At 55.0% G+C, this 19791-nt stretch overlaps 1 protein-coding gene across 4 annotated transcripts in view; it reads left to right on the forward strand.

Annotated features, from left to right (window-relative positions):
* CACNA2D2 (calcium voltage-gated channel auxiliary subunit alpha2delta 2) overlaps positions 1 to 19791 on the forward strand; it is a 143663-nt gene that overhangs the window by 45032 nt on the left and 78840 nt on the right. The window lies entirely within an intron of this gene.

Below are 19791 nucleotides of genomic sequence, written 5' to 3' on the forward strand. Positions count from 1 at the left end.
CAAGCCAGCTCTTAACCAGTGCGCCACTCGGCCGGCCCCCCCAGTGTATTTTTTTATGTCTTGATTTCATTCTCCAAAGATTGAGGGAATGGGACAGAAGGCAATTCTGAACTCTGAGGGGACAGTGACGTTCTTGGGTCAGCCATGAGGAGTATCGCGAAGGGCATCAGACAGGAACAGAGACTGGGCGCTAGTCTTGGCTGTGCCTCCTCTGATCTCTGCAGGGTGGCCTTGGGCACATGACCTTTACCTCCCTGTTTTTTTAGTTTTCTCCTGTAAAACTAGGTGAGGGGTCAGGACACTATCCATTCCTGGTTTGGGGCAGGTAGGTGCAGAGGAAGGATTGGGGGACAAAGGCCCAGAGGTAGGACTGAGTGAGGAGAGGCAGAGGGTATATGAGGCAGGCCTGGAAGGACAGCAGGGTTCCTGGCAGGTCCTCAGTCCCTCACATCATCATGACCAATCTCTAGCAAAATCAAGGCCCAGAGAGGGCAGGGATAGGCCCTCAGCCACACAGCAAGCTGGTGGCAGACCAGGGCCAGAACACAGGTGTCTAAAACCTACCCCAGGCCAGTGAGTGAAATGAATTCCAAAGGTTATTCTACCCACAGCAAGTAAGACATATCTGTGTGACAGACCCACTCAGCCATGCTGGGAGCTGACCCCATCCGTGCTGAAAGTGTGAGCCTCTCCCATCCCCTAGCTACCACCTTTGCCCCCTCTTGCCCTTTTGTTTTTGGGGAGCCAAGCATGGAGACTTAGATTAGGTGCTAATTAAAAGCCACCAGCCTCCTTTCTGCAGAGGCCATGCCCCTTCCCCCCTCCATGTCACTAGCCGGGGCTAGTGTGCCTTGGCTTCCTCTCTGTGCCTTGGCTTCCTCATCTGTAAAGCAGGGGTCACACTCCCTGTCCCGCCTCCCTCCTAGGTGTCACAAGGTTTATAGGGCACATACCATGCATATAATTCCTGTGCTGCAGACATGAGGAGTGCTGAATGATGGCCAAGAAACACCGGCCTCAGGTTGGAGGGGCGGGGGTCTCAGGATGCTGCCCGGGGGTCAGCCAGACGTTAACGATGCTTGGCACAGGGGACAGGCCTGGATGGACGGGAGCAGAGCGCGGTGAGGATCGGCGAGGGGAGCATGTGGGCCCGACTGACTGTTTTGCTGATTGCTCCTTTTGCTTTCAAGGAGATTAAACTATTTTTAGTCTGCGCCACTGCTGGTGAGACGCCGGAGGAAGCCTCTCCAGTACCGAGATTTTCTGGAAGCTGCCAAGTGTGGTCTTCAGCTCGATTCTGGGAGCCTCCTGAACTGGCAGGAGGGGACATCACTGTCTGGGGGCTGTGGGGACAGGCTGGTGTGCAGTTGCTCCCCGAGGTCCTTGCTGCATTGGCCCCTGGAGCTGGGCAGCCCTGGACTGCGGAGACCAGTAATCTGACACGCCTGATGTTTGTAACGCTGTGTTTAAAAAAAGTAATTTATTTTCTAATTATTCCTTGTCTTGCATAACCGTGCACCGCCAAAGTGTCGCTATTTAAAATATTTATCTCTGCATGCCGCACGAGCATCTCTGGAGCGTGGAGGGGGAAGAAATAAGAGTCCGCGTGCTGGTTGCAGGCATATTACTTTGACTCGTCCTGGCAGCTTTGCCGTCTCCCTGTAAATACATTTATTTTTCATTAGGATCTTTCTGAGCTTGTGGCCCCTGGAGAGCCAGTGATTACGTTGTTCATCTGTGAGAGATGAAATAGAAGTGCTTGTGGAATGAGTCTGTCTCAAGCTCATCCTGCGCCTGTCTGCTGGGGTGAGGGTCCGAGTGCATGGCCTGGGGGGGGGGATGGCCTGGGGGGGGTGCGGCGGGTATGCAGTGCTGGGCTTCATGGCGATGGGGGGCGGGGCAAGGAGAGGGTCACGTAGCCACGGATTTTGGCAATTTGGTTTGATGCGGAAACTGAGGCCTCGTGAGAGTCTGCTTGGAATGGAATCAGCCTCACTGATAAAGTAGGCAACGCGCCTGTGGCCTGCACTATCCCAGGGGCCAAAGCCTTTCTCTGCAGCTCGGCAGGTTTCAAGGTTGAGATCAGCGAAACCCTGCCTTCAAGGGGTACTCACATCCCAGAGCCTTGAGCTGAGGGCCCATGGGTTCCCAGAATGCAGGATGGGGACTGGTCTTCCCCTTCTCTGTCCCTCCCTAGGCTGAGGTTTGAGCATGTTACAGGGGCTGCAGGCTGCAGGTGGCTGGGGGCTGGGACAGCGCCCTCCTCCAGCCACCCAAGGGAGCAGGGACCGGACCTGGCTCCTCTCTCACCAACAGGCTCTTTAAAAAAAAAAAAAAAACACTTTTTTTTTTTTTTAGCTCACTGAGTCTAAGAGAGAGTTTTATGCTGAATTTTAAAATACCTTATTTTTTTTCCAACCTCTAAACTACTAATCTCCCGGGCTGAGGGATTCTGGGACAAAGGCGAGGCCTCGAAGTGGAAATCTGTAAAATTAGCTTCGGCGGTATTAGTGTTTGCAGTTGGAGATTGAAAAATTGCTTCCCAGGGTCTGATTGGAGGCTCTGCTCTCCTCAGGGAAGAGGCAAGAACTCAGCACAGAGATGCTCGGGCCTGGCGGCTGAGGGACAGATGCTGGGAGGCTATTGTGGGGTTCAGAAAAGCTCCTCCTAAGGGATCCCCTCCCAGGGCCTGTGAGCTGAGCCTGCTCTGCAGAGCGTGTGCTGGGCTGAGTGTGTCCTCTTCCTGAGCCCTAGGTACACAGCAGGGGCCAAGTAAATGCTTGGAGCCTACCTGGGTCCCTTCTCCTTCTCTCCCTGAGGCCTCCTGGACTCGGTTCCCCCGACCCCCACCCCAGTGCTCCCACACAAGGGAGGGAGGCTTCTGGAACCTGACTGAGAGGCCAGTTCTGGTGCCTGTGGATGTGCTGCCTGCCCATGTGGCCCATCAGGTGGCTTGTGTGCTTGATTGCCTCTGATTGGCTGTAGCTGAATTCAGCAAAAGCTATTATTTGCCCTTGATGAGCCAATCAGATGGCCTCATTGGCCATTCAGAGCAGGCACCAGAATCAGGGGGGAGATGGGACACAGTGAGGCGGGAGCAGGACACGACAGACGCAGCCTCGTCTGTGTCCACCACAACTTTCACTTGGATCACGCCTTCCTTCCCTGTCATCACCCCAGACCAGGGCTCCTCACCCCCTGACTAGGCCTGCCCCCCAGCCTTCGCCCTCACTGTTCCCTCTTTCTGTAGCACCTTTCCTTGTACATCTACCTGCCTGAAACCCTCAAGATCTCCCCCATGGAGTCCATTTCCACCACTCCAGACCAAGCTGAGCTGTCTCCTCCAAGCTCCTGGAACCTGTGACCTGCCCTCTGTCTTGCTCTGCCAGGACCTGTGGAAGTCATGGGAATGGGGTCATGCAGCTTCAGACAGGTTGGGGTTCAGACCGTGACCAGCCCCATCCCGGCTCCAGGACCTTGGACAAGCCTGTTCCCCTCTAGAACTTTGGTTTCTTCACCTGTAAAAAGGCCTAATAATTAGATCTCCCCGAAAGAGGGATGGAGGGTGCTGAATGCAGGGTTTGGGGGTGTTGAGTGTAGGCCTGAGGTCCTGGAGGTCTAGTGTCCGCCATGGCTGGGCTTTCTTGGGCTTCTGAAGGCTGGCCCAGGATTTGACACTGGTGGGGGCAAATAGGCCTGGGCCCTCTGTCTTATGTCATGTCCCTGGGAAGCAGACTCTGAGACTCTAAGATTTGCACACAGAAGGTTTACTTGCGGGGAGGGGATGCTCTGAGGAACAGCGCTTGTAAGGACACGTGCAGGGCAGGACTGGGCAGGGAGAGACGCTGACCACACTGCAGTTGAATGGAGCTCTTGCCCAGCCCAATGGGGAGCTCTGGGGCTTGGATGGCTCTTTACAGACGTCCTAAAATGAGGCCAGGGGTCCTGGCCTTTGTACCTGACACCACCCAGTCACTGGCTACAGACTTCTACTGGAGACGGCCGTGACCATGGACTAGGTGGCTCCCTTCAACCAGGGGAGAGACAAATAGACTCGCCCTGGGCCGTCAGCATCTGGCGATTGGGGAATGGGTTCTTATCCTGAGGGGGACCTGAAGCAGCGTCCACAACAGCCCGCCTCTTGAGTCACTTAGATCGCTTGCAGGAAGAAGGACGGTGGAAGCGCTAAGGCCTCCAACATGGAGGCCACAATTGGGACACATTCTCTCCTTCCTCTTCCACCCATCCTAGATTCCCCTCACCTTGACCCAGACCCCATCTCCAGTGGGTCTGAGCCCCACCCACCACACCTTCCTCAGGCCATGGATCATACGCTTTTCAGTCCTTCATTAAAATTGAACAGGGGAACACCAAGAGATACCCAGTGGGTCACCCCAGCATCTGACCTATTTTCCCTGCCCCAGCATCTCCAGATAATGAGAATCAGTTACCTTTCCATGACTGCTGCTCTCTTGGCCTGAGAAGCCGGCAGTGGCCAGCCGGCAGCCAAAACAAAATCCAATGGGACTCTCACTGTGTCCCCTGTGAAAACAGTCCCTCTCTGGGAACCAGGATTTATAGATTCACAGAGCCTGATGTTGAGGGAATAGGAAGCCAAAATCCCTAAGTGGGAGACTGGGGGTGATGGGAAGTAAGACCACTGCTGGTCCCACCTCATGGTCCCTGGACCTGAGTGTTCTTGCCGATTAGGAACTTAGCACTTGTAAATGTCATCAATTTAGGATACGTACTGTGTCCTAGATGATGGCACCCCATGCTTGCTGGATATCACCTCCAACCTGGTGGCTTTGCTATGTTTGAAAAGGTCTTTCCACCCAAGAGAACTGAAAGCCTGTGTCCACACAGAAACCTGTACAATAATGTTCATAGCAGCATTATTTGTAGCACTTTTTAAAAACAGAAACAGCCCAAATGCCCATCCGCTGATGAGTGAAGAAACAAAATGTGGCATGTCCACATAATGGAGTATTATTCAGCCATAAAAAGGAATGAAGTTCTGATACACACTACATTGTGGACGAACCATGAAAACATTTTGACAAGTGAAAGAAACTATTTATAAAAAGGGCACATATTGTATGATTCAATTTATTTGAAATGTCCAGAACAGACAAATCCTTAGAAACAGAAAGTAGATTAGCTATTGCCAGGGACTTAAGGGTGCTAGGAATAGGATACAAGGTTTCTTTGGGGGGGGTGATAAAAATGTTCTAAAATTAGTGTTGATGGTTACACACGTTTGCGAATAGACGAACAACCATGGAATTTCATACTTGAAAAAGGCGAATTTTACAGTGTGTGAATTATATCTCAAAAAAGGTATTATTAAGAAAAAAAAAAGTCATTCCAACACTGTCAGGCTGGTGGCTTCAGGGTGATGAGGCAAGTGATGGGACCAGTGGACCCTGTGTTCTTATGCCCACAGAAGCACCTCTTTTGCTGTAAAGTGGGCCCTTTTGATCCCCATGTCACGGGATCAAACACTGGGTAAGCTCTTGGATAGCCAGCACCCTGCATGGAGGAAAGGAACACTGACCTGACATGATCACAGCGTGTGTACCAATCCCAGTCTACATGAATCACTGCCCCTTCTCAGGTCAAAGAGGTCCAGTATAATCAGCTTTGCCACCAAGTGGGGTGGTTGATCTCCTCAAGGAGCGAGTGCCATATTAGGGCTCAGGATTGGTCCCTATTGCTGGCAGGGTGGGCATTCAGCAGGAGCAGGAGCTGATTGACCTTGGTCTTGAGCCCAGGCATAGTCTCCATCCTGCCATCACGGCTGCATTGTACCAGCCCTGGAGGGGCTGATGACAAGGCTGGCTGATGGCGGTTGGCCGAGTCATTGTGTCTAGTTATTTGGTGCCTCTTTCCTGGTGGCGGTAACACACACAGATCTTCACATTTTGTGCCCATCCCCACAGGTCCATCCAAACGCCTCTTTACCAAGCTTCCTTGTCCCTGGTCTTCCAGACTTTCTCCATCTTGACAACCAGCCAAGCCATTTGTCACTTTCCGTGAGTCTGAATATATTCTCACCTCAGGCCCTTTCCCTTTCCATGCAAAGTGGATGACCAGGTGTGCTGCCCAAAGCTTTGTTCTTTGGGAGGAATTCTCCCTAACACCGTATTTCCAGGCCACCCCTGGGTGGGGCTGTAATGTAGCTGCTGTCTATTTCCAGCTCACATCAGCAGAGCAAGTCAACCCATCTGAGAACAAGCTCAGTCATTTTCCTCCTCCGTCGGCTGGTCATGAGCACCTCCCCACCCCATATAGTCAGAGCTGAGAGAGGGGCACTCACACAATAGTAGTGAGTGAGTGGGGTCATGCAGCTTTCTTGTGCCCTCTGACCAGGCTCGTACTTGATCAAGGGTGCATCACTTCCTTCCTATAACAGGTTGCTCTAGGGGTCACAAGACCTCATGACTTCATGAGCCAGATCATTTAATATGCCATGGTCATTTAATCCTGTACCATGTGCAATCTCCATCAAGCCCAGTAACAATACAGGAGGTGCTTTTGGAGTGGTGCATAGTTTAATGTTGACAATGGTTCTAGACTTTAGAACTATAAGCTGTGATTCTTCTATGAAAACCTGCCACAAACTCGATACAGCAACTTTTCCCAAAACAGATGCCTCTAGTACCATTGGACCTGCTGGGTCATGTGGCCTGAGCTGCAGGGCCACTTTTACCTTAGCCTGAACCTGCTACAGAGCCCAGAGTTAAGGTCCTTCCATGTCACCTGGTGCATGAGATACATATAACTCTTGGTACCTGAGCAGTATTCCCAGGCTGGCCTACAAAGGACAACCTCCACTACGTCTCTGATGTGTGTGCCCTTCTCACCAACACATTCCTCCTCATGGTAAACAGTACCCTCCGGGCCGTCCCATGGAACGTGGTATGGTGGGTTTTCTGGCCTTCTGTGGTAGGACCACTCTGGTATGACTACTTGTCTGAGCCTTTGACCCCTTTCTCACTTGTTTGTTATGGCAGTTCTGGCATTTCTGCTTCTAATAGTGGGAGCCTTTGCTTCTTCCAGGCTTCCACCATTTCTTGGGGTCCTTGATAGGGCGTTAGATCCTGTGTCATGGGAAAGTGTCCCATATCAATAGCCTCCTCTATAGCCAACCTGTCTTCTGCCATCCTTGATCCAGCAACCTCAGGATCCAGTCCTACATGTTGGCTCAGTCCTACAATGCCTTCTAGATATAGTCCCTTTTTCTCTCTTAGCAGGCCCAGCACTTCCTGGGCTGGTTATGATGTGACTTGACGCCAGTTTTGGGTCTGGTGCTGGGAAGGACAGGTGCAGTGAGGAGAACACGTTGTTTTGTAATGTGGAGGCCTCTTTAAGCAAGGTGGGGTGTCCTAACCTTTAACAAGGAGTGGCCACTTCTGGAGGCTCAGACAGTTTTTAAGGGGAGTCTGAGGTTTCAAGGTTCTTGAATTCAGTGACCCAGATATCTCCATCCTACAACTCAGGGACCCACTCCTTCCCCATCAGGGTCCTGACCTTAAGTAGCCAACCTGCTGGAATTAAGACTGTAACCCCCTCTGGATCTTTGCCACTCTTCTAATTAAGTCCTGCACCTGACCCTCAGTTTTTTCTGCCTCTGGCTGACCCTCAGTTTTTTCTGCCTCTGGCTGTAGGAGATGAGAGTCTTTTTATATCCTGCCAAGGGGGCTTCTGCCTTTCACACTTCACCCTTAAATTCATGATTAATCACACTCAGCCTTTCATTGTCTCCAAAGCAATGATAGCCCTCAGCCAACAGCCATCCCATTCTATAGTCCTTATAATTACACTTGCCTGAAACTCCCAAACACCTGAAATATTGCGCCCAGCCACAGGTGTCCTATCTCAGCTCATGACGAGTGAACATTTAATCAGTTGCAACTTTGTCACGTACCAGGATTGTCAGCGCTCCACCGACCTCCACGGTGAGGCCCTCAGGGCCAGCAGGACTGCGCCCACACTACAGCCAGCTTTCTGGGACCACTCCCAGAAAGCACCAGCACCAGCTATGGCAGGGGTGGTTCCCTGGAGTCACCCTGAGGTGGTGGTTTGTGCGCGGAGGCTTGTGCGCAGGTGTTTCCCGGGGGAGTACTCTCAGGGGCCACACCTGTGATGGGCGAAGGGCGCAGCATTGGGCAGGAGGAGAAGTTGAGGCAGTCGTAACAGAAGCCTCAAGCCGATTCCACAGAGAGCGTTGGAGCTGGCCTTGTCCCTCAGAGCTGTCCCCAACTGAGGCCGGGCCTTTGTACTCCTCCACCCCGCCTGTGTGTCAACCAGAGCGTAGTGAGGCAGCTCCCTTCTGCTCAGGCCGTAGCCCGGGCAGGGGCTCAGCTGGGAGCAGTCTGCAGGCAGCACCTTGGCAGTGGGGAGAATGGGGTCCTTGTCTGGACGGGGAGTCTGGGTAGCACACCACAGCATCCACGCTGTGGTGCCACACAACTCAGATCCAGGCTCTGGCTGTGCCCCTTATCAGCGGAGGCCTCAGGCAAGTCACAAGAGCTCCCTGAGCCCAGTGTCCCATCTGTAAAATAGGATGCAGCCAAGCCCCCACCTCCCAGGACTATTAGGGATGGGATCTGAGGGTGACTCTCAGGTACCGTGAGAGATTGAAGGCTGCACATACGTGGGGCAGGGCCAGGTTCCAATCACCGTCCAGGTGGGTGCTCAGGGCTCAGGGACCTCCATCCCCTGAAGCCAGCAGGCTCCTCCGCCAGCCTCTCCCTCGACAAGAAAACCAAGGCCTGGGGCAGCCCAGGTTTGAAGAAATGGGAGACGGGCTAATTCTGCACTGCCCATAAAGCTCCTGGCAATGAGTAAGATCGACCCAGCACTTGGTGAAAATAGTGTTTCTTTTGGAGGGGCAAGCAGAGGGCACCTGCCCAGCCTGTTTAGTGGGTTATTAAACTAGTGGCCTGTGGAGGCAGGCTGGGTTCCAGGGGCTAGACTCCAGGAAGACTGGTAGAGTCTGTTCAACAGAGTGACCAGAGATCAGGGGCCATCAGGCCTCTCACCCCGCGTGGAGAGGGATGAAAGTGATGGGGGTGAGCACCAGCAGTGTGGTGTCCATGGCGGGGGCACTGAGGGCCATCAAGAGGTGGGCAAGGAGCCCTTTCAGAGGCCATGTGTTGTCACTTTTGTTTAGGCCTCTGTAGGCCAGGTGGTTCTGGGCACACCAACAGCGATCCCTCACTTGTAAGGACCCCATGCAGGTGGGGAGGAGGTGGCTCAGAGGCAGGTCCCATGTCCAGGACTGGCACAGGGTCAGAGACTTTGGGTCGTATGGCCCAAGAACACCCACGATGTCAGCCTGTGTGGCTGGTGTGGTGGGCCTCACCATGGGGGCAGGCGTCCGTGGCTGTGGCCATGGGCCGCGGGGAGCAGGTGGCACGCTGAGAGGAAGGGGAGGCTCGGAGATGGGCATGGGCGCGGTGGGCATGCCTTTTTAAACCATCATCAGCCTTAGTGTTCCAACAGCCTCTTTCACTTTGTAAAAGCCTTTTCTTTCGAAAAATAAAAGAAGGTTGGAGGCACGTACAATATTTGGCTGTGGTGGCTGCTGATTTGGCACTGAATGTCACCTCCGCCTTTCTCTTCCCTGATGCCAAGTGCTTCTTCCTCTGCTCAGGTTGGGCGGGCAGGGTGATACGGGTGCAGGGCGGGCTCCCCAGCCTCTTAAGATGCGCGATTCATTTCCTTAAACACACATTGTCTCACTCCAATTTCACGTCCCAGCAGTTCTGGTGAGGAATTAGCAGCCCCTGGGAGAAAACTGGCTGGGCTCTGTTTACAAGGGTGGGGGCGGACTTGGGGGGTGGGAGTGACAGTGCGAGCAGGGAGCATGGGGCTGTTTGGACAGGGATTCCGGAGACCCTGCCCGGGTCAGGGGCTGTGTTGCCTGGCCAGACGGCTCTCAGTGGGAGGCAGGTGGATCCTCTGTCAAAAGAGTGTGCAGGTCCTGCCCCATTTTAGGTGTTCCGAGAACTGGAGGAGGGTGACTATATAATGATTTGGGGGGCAAATCGAGGATATTGGGCTCTCAGGTCAGAAAGGACATTTAAGACCATTTGGCCCCACGCCCCACCAGAGAGGACTGGCTGAGACCTGGGGGCCAACTTCTGCTGATCCCCGTGTGTGACAGTAGCTCTGTAACTCTGGAGACCAGGCTCCTTGGACCCCTCCTCAACATGGGTGCTCACCTCTGTCTGTCTAGCTGTTCCATGTCCCTTGTGAGCTTAGAAGGATACAGTCCTGTCATTGTGTGAGAGAAGCGGCCTCACTCCGTGGGTGTCCCCCAATGCTCAGTCCCAGGTCCCTCCCTGTCCCGGTCAGTCCTCAGGGCACAGGCTCCCACGGGCCAGCCACCCCTCTCTTCAAGGTGTTCAGGCCCTTGTGTGTGTGGTGGTGATGGTCTTAAAGAGGAGTTTGAAGAGGGCGACACTTTAACCCCCTCCTCAAGGATGCCCTTCAGACAGCATGACAGCAGCCCAGGGAATTCGGGCCTCCTTGGCTGGGCTTGTTTTGGGATGTCCTCCAAGGCCAGGGCTGCCCTTTTATACCCTCTCTGCCCCGTCCCCATATCTACAGTCACCCACCAGCCCCACCCCTGCAGAGTCTGTGGCTAGGCACCCTATAAATGCAAAGTCAGGGCCAAGCCCGAGGAGGACTGCAGGGGAGGCAGCCATCCTCCAGCTCTCCTGGGCGACTGCTCATTCATCACCGCTTAGAGGGGAAACCTGCTAATTTGTCAGCCCATTAGGCGGGCACGAACAGCATATGGACCTGGTTCCTGCTGCCTCCTTCCCGCCTGCCTCGAATCGCATCGTCTGGACTCACTGTGCACAGGGGCCGGGGCTTGGATCACAGGGGCCATCCTGCCCAAGGCTGAGCCCCTCCGTGAGGGTTTAGTGCTCTCGGCTTCTCCAACAAATCTGCATTTGGAGTTAGCGACAAAGCCTCCCCAAGCTGTGGGCTGAGGAGGGCCCTGCTTTTAGGAAACTGGGCGTTATTTTTAGTGTTCAGAGAAAGACCCTTTTTTTCTCACTATCAGCCCGGAAATCAGCTGTTTTCTAAATCCTGTTGTCTGTGGGGTCGGGGGGCAGAAGGATTGGTTTATCTCATTGTCACTCCCCCACACTCACGGAATTTGTGCCTGGATCTCTTGGTTACAGCCTGATATCACAGAGGGGGGGTCTCTGTGTCTGTGGGGTCATTGGCTGGAAGGAGGCACCAGCCCACTGTGGCTTGCCTGAGTCTAGATGTGTGACCAGTGCTGGGCTCCAGTCCCTCTGAGATGATGGGCAGGGGGCTGGGTCTGCTTGAGGGTGCCCCAGACCTGCCACATGCACATAGATATTCCCAGAGACCTGTGTGCTATTCTTAAGCAAAAGGACACATGGAGCTTGGGGCTGCGCTCAGGGAAGGGGAGAGACCTGGGGCTTGGAGCTCTAGGCAAGCAGGCAGGAAGGCCGCCCACCCCAGTGTACAGGCGGAAAAACCAGAGAGACTGGGGTAAGCTCCAAGACCCTCCAGGAACAATGGCTGAACAGGACTGACCCAGGCCTCATGTTCTCATCCTACCCTGCAGGCCTCAGGAAAGGGGTAAGCTGGAGTCTATCCTCAACATCCTTCCCCAGCATCCTAGTGACCTCAGCCCAGAGACCCTGCTCATGGACCTCTGGGCCCCCTTTGAGGGGCATCCCAGCAGGTCCAGTGGCACGGGGTGGGGGTGGGGTAGGGAGGAACAGAGCTTCCCAGCTCTCATCTCCCTGCTAAGGAGGAAGTGGGGCTGCCTTACATAATTGGGGCAATTTGTTCCGCTCTTGTCCGCCTGGCATCGTGTCCCTCACCGCCTCCTTTGCTCAGGGAGCCCTTGATGGAGCTAGAAGCTTAGGCGTCCCTCCCTCCTGCTGGAGGTCACTGAGCAGAGGACGTGGGAGCCCAGAGTATCATCTCCTCTAAGACCTGATGGGCACCCAGGCCTGGGGAAAGTGGGGGGTGGAGTACAGGGGACAAGGTCACATCATGTACCAGGGACCCAGGCCTCCTTCCCCCAGCTTGCCAGGTGACCCCAGCAGACCATCCCCTAAGGCCCCGGGGATTAGTATGGGGCATAGCTGCCTCTCCCCGCCACTGTCCTCCGTCCCCCAGCAGCTTCCCCCGCAAGCCCTCATGCCTAGCCGCTCACTCACCTCTCCCTTTGCTGGCTGTCCCCCTGCCCTGTGGGTGCGCTCTCTTGTCCCACCCATTCATATCCCTCTTCAGGAAACTCTTCTGTGCTAAACCTCCCTAGCAGAGAAGGAGGTGCCAGTGGCTGGAGCCTGGGTTTTCCTGGCCCTGCCCTATGCTTACCCTTCCCTCTTGGACCTCAGTTTACCCATCTGTACTGAGGTCCTAGACTCCCAGACTTGCAAGGCCAGAGTGGTTTTCTGCAGGTACAAGCACATCCATGGGATGTGCCCACCTTGTGGGCCCAGCTCTGATCTCTGCTTGTCCTCCCCACAATCCCGCTGGGCAGATAGGTTAGCCTGGTGGGTTCTTTGGGTGCCGGTGGAGCCACTGAACAGAGCAAGGATTTCATTGGCACCATACATCAGGTGGATGATAGGCAGATGAGTTAGGGGCTGCTTATCCTGAAGGGGCTGTGCTTTCCAGGAGGAGACATGCAAGTGCCTTTAAGAGATGAGCTCTTGGGCCGGCTGAGTGGCGCGTTGGTTAAGAGTTGGCTTGGGACGCCAGCCCTGAGTAGCAGAGCCCGGGTTTGGATCCCACATTAGGGCCAGTGACGCTGCACCCTCTACAGCTAAGATGGTGAACAACAGCTCAACCTGGAGCTGGGCTGCCGTGAGTCGCTGGCAACGGTGAAGGCTGCAGTGGGACTGGCCGGGAGAGGGCATGCGTTTTCGTGAGCTGCCGTGAGCCGCCATGAGTGGCCGTCCAATGTCCGGCGAGTGACTGCCTCGCCAGGAAGAGCGCAATGATGGTGCCAACATGGACCAGTGAAGCAATGTCCTCCACAACTAGACTGAAGAACAAAAAGGATAGCAACTTGTCTGTTCCCCTTCCCCGATTCCCCAATAAAATCTTTAAAAATAATAATTAAAAAAAAGAGAGAGAGATGAGCTCTCCGGGGATATTCAAAACTGGATGTTTGCAAACAGCCAATTCGCTGACCCCACTGACTTTCATAGCCCCCGGGGCCAGTGGCACTCGTCACCCCATAAGCAACTCCCAAAGTTGGGCAGCAAGCAAGAGGCCCACCTGGGGTGGGAGCCCAGGTGCATTGCCTGCTCCCTTGAACACAGCACACTTACTTTGAAGTTCATGGTTGTTCAGACCAAGGCCCTCGCAGTGTTTGCCAGTGTAGCCTGGCAGTGGGTCCTGTTTGCACAGTTCGTTTGCATGGCAAACACTGTGCATGGACGCAGTGAAGGCACACGTTAGCCCCAGTGGCTGCTGGGGTTCTTGGCATTAAGGAGAGAGAACCTGGAGCTGGAGGTGCCAAGAATTCTTTCTGTCCCCACAGTGAAATGAGGGGAAACTGAGGTGCAGAGCGGGACTAGGGCCTGCCTAGGAGCACCCAGCTGGGGATGGGTGTGGAGATCACTGACCTCCCAGCTCTGGAAAACCCTTGTGTGGTGACCACCCTGAAGTTTTTTGGGTCTAAACATGGGAGCTTTCCTACGAGGTCCCAGGAGAGCCTATGAATGATGAGAGAGAGGGTGTCCCCTCCAGATATGTGTCCTCGGTGCACACATCCCTCATGTGTGCCTGTCCTCAGCACATCTTAAGCACATGCAAAGGTCTCAGTGACTCAGTTCCATTTGTTTATTTATTTATGCTTCCGCCTTGTTCTACAGAAACTTTAAGGGCACTCAAAAAAAATCATAAAATTTAAGAAGAGCCTATAAATTGGGAATAGGAGAAAAATAAGAGAAACACTAAGGGAAAAACCTGGATGGAGCTGGGAGGTGCTGACAGAGGTCGTGGACAAGATGTCCGTGGCACAGGTGTGCTCCCTCGTACACTTGTACACTCACCATGGGCAGACTCCAGCTTGGCTCTGGCGCCCACAGCTTATCAGTGCCTGACACTCGGGTCTTGTGATCAGAGGAGGGACCCCAGCCAGGCCCTCCTGGGGACCCTGGTCCAGAGGCGACTATCAGTCAGATCATGCCCTTGCCCCCACCAAGTCCAGCACCCATGCTGTTAGGAGCCTCAGAGTGCTGTGTCCAGCAGGAGGATTTAGCCATGACCTGCAGGTAGCCCCAACCCAGGGCCAGAAAAGTTCCACTGCTTAAAACATTTTAGATGGTTGCAGACCACCTTTTGAGGTGCAAATGGAGACCCACAGAACCTCACCCAGGCCTGGGGCTGCTGGGCATCCAGTGACGGTGGACAGGTCCTTCTGGGCTGTGGGCTTTCTCTGTGAGCCTGTGTGAGGCCTGGGCAGGATCTGCAAGTGGCCTCCTGAGCACTGGGTATGAATGCAGTGAGGTCGGTGTGTGTAAGCTGTTATGCAAGGCTGGGCGGCACTACAGTGTGTGCTCAGGTATGGGGAGGACCCTGGGACCGCCTGGATACTATGGGAGGCCGCAGGTTTACCTCCGTCTTTGTCTTGATCCCCTATACCTGACATGCCAAGAGGCAGCCAGCCTCAGGGCCCGTCATTGTGATCAGTGCTGTCACTATCTGGTGACATCTTTAGCAGCAAGTCTCAGCAGCAAAGGGCAGTCTTCCAGCCTGCGAGGTCTGGAAAGTCGGGCCCTACAGGACAGCACGGGGCAAGGAAAGGACTCAGGGCCTTGGGAGCAGCCCTGGGAGGAGGCCCTGTGAGAAGCCAGCAGCACCTTGCATTTGGCCTTTCATCTCGAAGGAACGCCCCAAGAGGCCTAGCTGAGGCAGCTCTGGGCTGTGTGGACACTGAGGGTGAAGGCTCATGCCAACCATGCGGCTGGTACAGAGCAGGGCCAGGGGTCAGACCCATGGCTTTTTAGCCATCCTCCGCTGCAAGTGCAGGGGACTCGGGCTAGGAAGTCTCCCCTTTGGGCTGATTCTGAACCTCTGATATCTCAGTTTCTTTATGTGTAAGATAAGAAGCCAGCCAGCCGCTGAGCCTCTCCTGATGTCCTTGTCACAGGTCGGGGTGGGAGATGGGTGAAGAAAACCCAGCTGGACCACCCCACACACAAGTCTATCTGGGGAATCTCGGGCAAGATCTGTTTCTGGCCGCTCTGGAGACCCTGAGGGACCTGCTCCAGCCCCTGAAGAGGGCTGCCCACCCTGGGCTGTCAGTGCTGGGAGGGGTGGGATGGAGGTGATGCGGGCAGAGGAAGCAGATTTTGTCCTTTGCTCCCTGGCCTTCAGAGCCGTGCCTCAGGGCCAGCCTCATATCCATCACGAGGCTATTTACGGGGGTAAGTTTCTGCCAGCTCTGGTCTGAGGGACAGGCACCTTAGATGAGACCTTGATAACAGTTGGAGCCGTGAGATGAGGAGGAGCCCTCCCTGGCCTGCCCAGGGTCTGCTGGAGTCTCCCACCCTGGCCCCCGGAGCCCTTCACCCCACCCTGCCCAAACTGTTGCTCCTGAGAGGCGGCAGAGGGCCTTACAGAGCTGAAAAAAGGCTGAGAGGGCGAAGAGGGCGAAGAGAAGCCAGATGGCAGGACAGTGACCAGGCCCTGGGCCTCTCTCCGTGGGCTGTTGTGGGCGGGAGGGGGTTGTGTGCCATGCTCTGAGGACAGGACCCATGTCCAAGGCCACACGGGGCCAGGGCTGCTTGAGGTGGTGACCCAGGTAAAGCGCAGACCAGGTTTGTCTGGGAGGTGGGGGAACAGGTGGACACTGGGGCCTGGGACTGGCGGCTGGAGTCTGACAAGCCTAGGACCACGGGGCTCGTCCCGCTGCCCACAGTCTCCAGCCAGTTTCTCCACCTGCCAGTGCCTTGGTTTCTTCGGCTGTCCAATGGGGACAATAGCCAGACCTGCCTCTTAGGACAGTTATGACGACAACTCGATGGGTTGTGCGCTGAGCCCTGTTTGGCCACATGGAAGGCCCTGTCATCACTGTCAATGTCCTTCTGCGATTGAGAGGCTGAGGATCCCTGGCAGAAGGAAGGCAGGGCCAGTGGGGTGGGGAGGCAGCGGGACAGAGCTGAGCCAGGGTGGGTGGCAAGGGGGCCCAGACGCGGCACAAACAATCTGTTTCCCATAAACATGGGCGCCCACACCAGCCGGCCGCCACCCGGCGACTTCTGCGAGTTGGGAAAGTGTGGGTATGTTTACTCGCACTCCCCCGTGCCAGCTGGTATGCTGGGCACAGCTTCCCTCCCAGCTGCCTCAACAGCCGGCGGCTCCCAGCTCAGGGAAGAGGGAGCAGGCAGGGGCCCCCAGATCTTGCCTGCAGTTCGATTCTCCTCTGGCTCAAATCCCCCACTCCTGATGCTATCCTTGACCAAATCAAGAAGACAGGGGGGCCTTAGAGTCTCCCTGGCTAGTGTCCACGTGGCTGGGCTGTGACACAACTGCCCTGCTTTCCAAGATCACCTAAGTAGACAAAAAGCCTGTGACAAAAGCCAGAACTGTCCAGGGACCCATGCCTTGAGTTTAGGCAACAAGTATCCCTCTAGTGGGGTCCACCTTTCCACCCCACAGTCCAGCTGCCTTCTCGGTAAGTGCTTCCCACTGGGCTGCGGACAGCACCCCGATGCCTTAGCATACCTGGAACCAATGAGTGCACATTGCAGGTGGGTACAGTTGCAGGGGCTCTGGGAACAACTTGTCTGAGCTCAGCAGTGGCAGCTGCAGTAGATGCACACATCATCCCCACGAGGTCAGGGCAGACTCCTGGCTGGGGAGGGGTCTCTGTGACACTGCACCACACACCACCAGGCCTGGGTCAAGCATCTTGGACTCAAGGAATGGTAGGAACTTGGAGGAAGGGGTACAGGGAGAGGTCTTCTCAGGCAGGCACTAAGTGGCCCATGCTAAAGCTTTAACTTGTGACCTTGGAGAAGGGTTGTGGGTCATGGAGACCTGGCCGTGAAGTGTGTGCTTTGAGGTACACTGGAGTGTGCCCAGTACGACATGGTCAGTCAAGGATGCTGGAGTGTGTCCCCTCCCATGGGCTTGGCCAGTTGGCATTGTCACCTCTGTGGTGGGGGACTCCCCCATCAGATTTCTTTCTCACCTCCTACCTGTCTCCAGAGTATCCCCTTGACCTCCAAGGGAGCCAGAACCTGGGGAAATAGAGTCACTGACTATTGAGCTTCATGTAGGCACACAGCCATGGGGATGTTGTTATCTAATGGTGGCAGCCTAGAGTCCAGGGACTAGGCAGGATGACCATGAGTGACTCCCTTCTCAGCATCCATGACAGCTGGGCTTGCATGCTTTCTGTAATGGGGAGCTCACTATACAAGCAAAGCTCCCAGGATTTGGGAGCCCAGAGTGTGAGAAAATTCCTCTAGTTTCCCCAAAGCTGGGGGATGTGAGCCCCATTCCTCACAGGCACTGTCAGGAACCTCGGAGAAAGGACCTCTCACATATGGAGCTGGGTGGAGGCCATGGCTCCCCCAGGACTGCTGTCACCTGAAACACAGGCCTTAATGCTGAAGCCTCGTTCCACGTCAGGTCTGGAATAATGGATGGAGAATCAGGATTGGCATGGTTTTGAAGTAGTTTAGAAATTCACATGTGTTTCAGAGGAGCAAAGACAGACCACACCCAGGAATGGGCCATGCTATCAGGGCTCCTTGCACAGGTGGGGGTCTGCATGGGGGAAGTGCAGGGAGTTGGCACAGATTGGCCTTAACTCAACTGGGAGGATTTGGTTTATTGTTTTGTGTTGGGTTTTGTGTCTTTTGAAAAACAAGAGATTGAGCCTTTTTATGACATGGATTTTATAGCGTAACGAGCCAGCGTAATTTCCCATTCTCAGCAGCAAGTGCACTTTTTACACTAATTGCATAATTAGACATAATGTACTAATTGCGGTAATGGATGACAGTCAACTAAACTTTAACTTTAAAAACAGGGAGGCGTTGCTGGGGGTGGTGGCGGGTGCTTTGTGCCCCTGTGAGTTTTCCAAAGGGAAGTCTGCTGGTGAGAGCTCCCAGCAGCTGCCTCTTGGGGGCCAAGGGGCCACGAAGTCACCAGGGCCTTCTCACCTTGTGATCTAGGCTGCACCCCCTCCTTCCCTGAGAACCCCTACCCCCCCACCTTCCTATCTACCTCCCTTCCTCTCAACTTCCCTTCTGCCCCCCACAAGCCCCTGTGCTCCTGCCACTGAGCAGTCTACTAGCTTTCCCTTCTCCCAGCATCGTACCTGCCATTACTCCTGCCTAGAGTCCCTTGTCCCCTGTCCACCCCCATGTCTGGCAGATCCCCGCCCAGCCTTTTAGACTCTGTTCAGATGGCCTCTCCCCTGAAAAACCATCCCAGTCTTTTCCTTGACACCCCACTCCTAGCCATACCCAAGCAGGCGACTCTTACTCCCAAGTGTCTACCGCACACCTCTCCCCACTGCCACCCTCTGTTGTTAGCAGTCTGAATGGACATTGTCCCCTCTGGATGGTGAGTCCCAGGAGGGCAGGGACAAGGTCTGGTCCATTTATGCTGCCCCAGGCTCAAGAGAACCCCAACAAGAGCCTGTGACCTGAATGTGGAGTGCCCCAGTAGGAATGTAGGGACTCGGGTGGGTGGGGAGGAGATGGGACCATTAATGGGACACTGACCCAGGAAGGCCACATCCTCACCTGCTCCTGGAAGCCAGGCCAGGAGCCCTCCCCACTGTTCCCACACTGCCTTTGTGTCCTCCATCATATCCCATGCAGGGCCACATTATAATGGCCTGAGGAAGTGTCTGTGATCCCCTCCAAACAAAAGTTCATTCCAGGAAACTCCTAATTGATATGAAGGTTAGTTATCAATAATGTGACAGCTAACATCACAATGTGCAAACCCTGCTTGTGACATGACACCACTTATAGCTGACTAACTATGGAGCCAACCCACTATAGGAAGGTGGTAGTGTGGCATGGCCACGTGGGAACCTAATGTGGCAGCTGATGGAGCCTGCAACCAGGTGGCACCTGACACCCTGCCTGTACCCCGACTGTGTCCTCTGAGGGCTCCAGGGCCCCTTGCCCTGCTCTAAGTCCTGCACCAGGCAGGCCAGGGAGGGCCACAACCTCTGCCCCAGGGAGCTGTCAGCCACACACACAGTCCAGGGCCTGCTCCCCAGAGCAGCTGGGTTGGGGTTTTTGTGCACCCACTGTGCAGCAGCCTCTCAGTCTAGTCAGGAGCTGGGCTGCGGGGCTCAAGGTTGGTTGGGTGAGGGGCGAGCCCAGAAAGTACAGCATGTCCTGGATCTGTCCTGCACACTCTCAGTGGGAGGGGTCTTCAGGTACCCGGCTACGCCATTGATCCTGTGATCTTCAAGGGTGATTAACAGCTATGTCAATACCCTCCCTTTTCCCCACAAAGGCACAAGACAGAGGCAGCAGCCTGGTGGGGCCGAGGGCAGGAGCTTTGTCCTGACTGACTGGGGTCCCTGAACTAATCACTACCAGTCCCCTATCACCCCACCTCCCTCCTGGCCCAGCTCGGGGTCCCTGAGCCACCATGGGCTCCCTATCTTCCTTCGAAAGTTCCCCTGATCCCTAGCACACGTGTCTCCCATTCCAGTAGCTGACCGCCATCTGCAGCCCCAGACCCTGTGGCCTCCAGTGCTTGCCCATGCAGACCGGCCTAGGGAGGCCC

This window comes from Hipposideros armiger, unplaced genomic scaffold, assembly GCF_001890085.2.
Source record: "Hipposideros armiger isolate ML-2016 unplaced genomic scaffold, ASM189008v1 scaffold_18, whole genome shotgun sequence".
In the NCBI taxonomy this organism is placed as follows: Eukaryota; Metazoa; Chordata; class Mammalia; order Chiroptera; family Hipposideridae; genus Hipposideros; species Hipposideros armiger.